The sequence below is a fragment of the Nelumbo nucifera genome, chromosome 3 (genome assembly GCF_055504915.1).
Source record: "Nelumbo nucifera cultivar China Antique chromosome 3, China Antique-T2T, whole genome shotgun sequence".
Classification (NCBI taxonomy): domain Eukaryota; kingdom Viridiplantae; phylum Streptophyta; class Magnoliopsida; order Proteales; family Nelumbonaceae; genus Nelumbo; species Nelumbo nucifera.
In genome coordinates, this window is record NC_142651.1 from 44,394,130 (window position 1) to 44,400,275 (window position 6,146).

Here is a 6,146-nt window from a genome sequence, read left to right on the forward strand (position 1 = left end):
GCTTATCAAATCGACCCTCTTCACTATTCTAGCATCTATATCTATATATTAAATCTGAATGGTCTAAACTATCACTTTCCTATACGCTCTTTATATATTTTTTGTCATTTTCTTATTTTTTCTTTAAAAAAGGAAAATATTATTACCTCTGTGATACGTTTTGGCTACTCTTGCCAACCCCAATGCATGCTAACATAGTAAGAAACATTTTGGAAACCAAATGTCTTCTTCTCAAATTCTCTCAAACCAAACTCTCCCACCCTTTCTTCTTCTCCCAACTTTTTCTCAAACTACTTCTTGCTGAAGAAACAAACCCTCTCTCAAATGTTTTATTGTAGGTCCATTTTTACAGTAATTCTTTTTTCTTTTAGTTTAAGCTATTATTGCAATTTTTATGTCGTTTTTTTGGTTTAACAGAAGTTGTTAAAGGCATACTGAGGTTCTTAGAGCCATTAGAAATCTAGTAGCTCCAAGAATGAACCCTTTCTTAAACCTCTTCTTACATGTTCATTTTCCCATTATTTTATTTTATTTTCAAGCTATATACCATTGACAAATAATGCCATTTTTTGGTTCCATAGATTCAAGGCTTATAGCTTAGTATTTTAGCTCCAGGTGTTGTTCAAGTTGGCTTTCCCATTAAATTTGCAAGAAAAACACCCCAGGTATGAACATACATTTTTCTTCATTGTTTCTCTTATTATTTTTTGGCTTAAATCTTAATTATAATAGTAAAAATAATTAAAATTAAAAGAAAATTCAGATATACGTAAAACCAATTTTACTGAACAGGTGATGAAGAGGACATGAAAATGAATTTGCTAACCCATTATTCTGTGTTGTGTACTTGATCTGCCCTAAATTATAAAAACAATGAACAATCAAAAACAACAACAACAACAACAATAATACTGAGTGATCAAATTAGAAATATCACGAGCCATATTTTGCTCCATTTTGACTTAAATTGCATGGGTTCCAACAAGTATTGTGCTTATATATAAAGCAAATGATGTCCATGTTATTGACTGCCATTTTTTTTTTGCCAAAAAATGTTGACAAACATAGTTAATGCTCAAGGTTGAACACATGGTTGACCTTTTAGGAAATAGACTAAAACTATCCCTATTGTTTGCAAAATCTCGTAAATTAAAGTACCCCTAATTTTTCTGACAATTGACGTCGGCACAAAATATTGCTGATAATAGTAAAATATCTATTATACCCTTCATTATTCTTTTAAAATTTCAAATACATATATACAACACTTTTTTCTAACCGCTAGACCATAGGTTTGAACTTGTGCCGCATGTGACACCACATTCTTTTCATCTAATATGGTCTCCTTTATAAGTTATTCAAATTAAATTGGTAGAGTTCGAGTAAAACCGGAAGGTATTATTAAGCTTGTTGAATTTGTAATTTTTAGTTTCAGATATGTATTTGGCACTTAATGTTGTATATAGGTGTCGCCACTCTCTCCTAATTAATGGACTGATGAGGGCCACTAACATCATGAATGACAACAACGCTATAGGTGTTTGTGGGAACATGCAAACCTGCTCACTACACATGTATTTAAGGAAGGAGGAGTCAACAAAGCCTCTGTACTTTTGCCTAGCAAACATGAAGCAATCAAACTCGAACTCCATACTTTCTACTTGAACTATAAAGAACATTACACCCCATTCTCTTGACACGTTAATTTGTAACTTCATTTGGGACAAGAAGGTTCATAAGAAGAAGATCAACTACATATGTCCCCCGGGTTTGCCTCCAAGAGAATCTCCCCTTTGGCTCTTGCAATCTCCCAAAATAAAATTCACCAAATGAGAGAGGGTCCAACATTAATTCAAAATCACTTTCCCTTGCAAGCTCCATAGTATCTCCCTGATTACTACTCATTTTCTTGCTCTGTATATAACTATGTACAGTTTGTTGCCAAACATTACTTGTCAATTAAGCTCAAAACTAAAGCAACTCCAATCTGATTGTTTTGGTTGCCATGTTTGTGATAAACAAAGCAATTGTTTCAAGAGCAAGCACTATCATCGTTCTTGGGTAGTCTCTCCACACTACTTGTTACTCCTATAACATGACCATGGAACGTGTTCCTAGCATACTTAGGCCACCTTTTGCAACTTTGTTCATCTCTTTCTCTCCTCTCTTTAGCCACTAATGCCTCTGCTTCTCTGGTTGAAATTTCAAGCACCCTACCAACCCAAACTAGTCCCATCTCTCTATACCCTACATTCAATCATCCCACCAACTCAAATCCATCCCGTCTCCGCTTTAGTCACCCCCATACCTCCGAGTCTAGCGATCCTCTCACGTCTCACCAACCCAGACCAACGAAGGTTGAAGGTTTAGAAGGGTTTAGGAAGAAGGTTAGGGAATAGAAAGTTGTCCAATTTCAAGTTACGAGATGATTTTTTTTTTTAACTTTTTATGTTTTATATAAATAATTAGGGCATTTTTTACTACAAAAGTTGGATTTTACAAAAATTACAATATAATAGTCACATGCAATCACATGCGGATAGAATATAATGAGAGTCCACGCTCTGTCAAATGCACTCTCCAATGAGAGACGACCACGTCGGCATATTTAAAAGTTATTAATGTTAACGAAACTTTAAATGTTAAGCAAAAAAATCCGGTCGAACCAGGCATAAAAGGATAAAAAATACTTAAAAAGTTATAAACATTTTAATTACATGGGATTTTTCGGTCTTCCTCCCATTTTCAACTCTCCCCCGCCAAGCCCTAACCTAGAAGTATCCATCGGCACGACGTTCGTGAACGTGAAAGCCACCGGCGGACAACATCAAGGGCTACAACTTTGTTTGCCGTTGGATAGCACGTACTATCTCCGCTGTTGTCGTCTCCGTCAACTATGTCTCTTGCCAGAACATCGTTACCGGGCATTGCATGACGATGGATTCAAAACTTCGGTGTTCCTCAACGCAAGAAATTGTGAGGGGTTTCCGGTTAATGCTGACATTATTACTTCTTTATACTATTATTTTTTTGTTGTTTGTGAATGCTTCTGAAGCTGGCAGTACTTGAACCCCTTTTTCTTTGAAACGAACAACCACATCCCCAAGTTGTTGGTACCTTGATAGAAGACAATCTATCGAAGTTCCAAAAAGAGAACATTTAACTCTCTACGCCTGGTTTATTTCACCAAATCAAGATGGGCATTTTTCTGCAAGTTCTAAATTTTGTAAGCAGCTATAAATTTAAGAGTAAAAAAATCGAAGTTTTACTTTTTTACTTGCAACAAATTTGTATCACAAAGTAATAGAGCTTGGTTTGTGGTGGTGCTGAGGTTCTTCCTTGAACTCCTCAAGGTTAGCAGATCAACATGTTTTTTCTTTTTATTCTAAGGTTAAGGTAAAATATTGTATTAGTTTTCATAAAAAACTATACAGGCATAACTCATGTACGGTGAACAACCATGCATTAAGAATATAAAAGTCATTTTGGAATTTTTACAGTGAGATGAACTCAAATAGCATTCAATATTGGAATTCTAGTAAGAGAATTGCTTTTACAATTTCATTTCTATAGTCCAAATTCCAGGTTTTCAGCTCTCAAAGTGGTGCAGTAAGTCTCATAGAACTACATTAAACAGACAAGGAATTCAGTTTTTCTACTTTAGACAAAGGGCACCAAGGCAACATAGAACTGGATCCAGTTTTGTTTTTGGGGTTTTGATAGGTTGCCTTCGAATAGGGTAGCACCAACTTGGGGATGTGGATGTTTGTTTCAGAGAGGAAGGAGTTTAGGGGTAATGCCGACTTCAAAAATATTAAAAAACAAAAAGAAAAGTTTATAGGGAAGGAGGAGGAGAAGAAAAAGAATTCATCAGAAGAAGATTCGAAGAAGAAAGAAGACAAGCATGCTTATTGCCGGTTGATTTCTTGCCGTCGATGGATTCCCCAATCACGGACGTTGATTTGTGTAGTGAAATCGCCGATGGATTGCTTGCTGTGTTAGGGCTCCGAGGAGAAAATGGGAGTAAGAATGAATTCTCACATCCCAATCCTAAATAATTCAAAAGAATCAATGATTTTAAGTTTTTTTTTGTCTTTTTCTATCCAGTTCAACCAGATTCATTTAACTAACGTTCATACGCGTTAGCATTAGCTTGATTTCGCCCAGAGGACGTGGTCGTCTCTCATTCGAGGGTGCATTCGTCCAATGCACCCATGGGTGGACATAACGTGGACTCATATAATGATGTCATAATGGTAGGGGTAGACTTAGTGTAAAAACAATCCAAAGAATATTTTTAGAATATGTTTGGTTTGAAGGAACAAGTAGGGAAAGACAGGAAAACTTATACAAGGTTTGTAAAGGTTTTCTTATATTTTCCTTTCTTTTCCTACCTTTTCCTTCAAACCGAACATAGCCTTAGGCCCCATTTTTTCTTTAGGAAATGGGGGTGGGGTAGTTGGTCAATGGAAAAGTGATTCCTGTTGACCAATTTTTGCGTGTGTTTTTTTTGGTAAATTCTAGGCTTCATGGTAAAATTAGTTTCCCTTTGCATTACTTAGGTGGATAGTTAACTTTCTTACGTAGGGGATAAGTTTGACTATTCTAACATTGACTTTTATAAATAAAAAATTATTTATATAACTTATCTAAGAATAAAAAAACGAGTAAACAAATTTTCCTGAATAAGTGTTTTTTATGAAATATTTATACTTGAATAAATACACTTTAGCCGGGTAAGTGGACTTTTGAAAAGCGAACAAGGCCTTAAGAGATATCATGGATAGTTTTAATCCATTTCGTACAAATATTGGGTTGTTTGAAGAGTTTTCCCTTCTAACCAACCAAGGGTTAGTTCTTGGTGTGTTAGTTGGTTTGTTCTAGTGTTAACGTGGAATCAAATTTCGCAACCAACACTTTGGGGAAAAAGGGTCAAGGGGAAATTACTAATGGTGCATGGCACCAAATATCAAAAACAAAAAAAAGAAGGGTTTTCCTTTCTTATTTATAATTTTATGTGAAAATTCCATTTTAGTATTTTGAACTTTGGGGGTAATGCCAAGTTAATACCCAAACTTTCAATCGTGTCACTGCAGTACCTAAACTTTTAAAAAGTGTCAAGTTGGTCCCTACCGTTAATCGATCGTCAGTTATCTATTGAAAATATCAAAACTACCCTTCTAAAGAAGACATTGTTCATTGTCTTCTACCTTGAGACGAAATTGATTGAGGTGTTTGAGATTTTATACTAATGAAGTCATTATCTTTTACCTTTAGATCTGAAACATATTTTTGTCTAGTTATTTCTTTGTTTTCCGTTATTGTTTCTTTCTATCATATTTCATGTTTTTTTTTTCTTTGAAGATAACCGATTTAGTCTCAAGGTAGAAGACAATGAATAGTATCTTCTTTTAAAGAGTAATTTTGATATTTTCAACAAATAATTGAGGATGATTAACAGCAGGACCAGCTTAATATTTTTTGAAAATTTAAATACTACAATGACACGTTTAAAAGTTCAATTACTAACTTGACACTACCCCAAAGTTGAAAGTAAAGTGAAATTTTCTCTAATTTTATTCATACAAACGTCTATGCATCACGCATGACGCATGAACGTCGAGAGAGGGCACATAGCATTCGTAAGTACAAATGAGGAAATGGCCAAAATAACCCTAGAGGTTTCTGTGTCCCGCTCGCTCTTTACAGCCAAGCCTGAGAGAGAGAGATGTCCGGTCTGGTCCAGAGTCCTAAAATAGCTAAAAATTTTGAGAGCTGAGCTCCCGCCATGCAACGACAATGCACAGACTTTGTTCAGTGTTCATAACATCCTCGTTATGTATTTAAGGTAGAAGACAATGAATAGTATTTTTTTTAGAGAGTAATTTTGATATTTTCAACAAATAATTGAGGATGATTAACAGCGGGACCAGCTTAATATTTGACATGTTTAAAAGTTCAAATAGTAACTTGACACTACCCCAAAGTTGAGAGTAAAGTGAAAATTTCCCTAATTTTATTCATACAAACGTCTACGCATCACGCATGACGCATGAACATCGAGAGAGGGCACATAGCATTCGTAAGTACGAACGAGGAAATGGCCAAAATAACCCTAGAGGTTTCTATGTCCCGCTCGCTCTTTA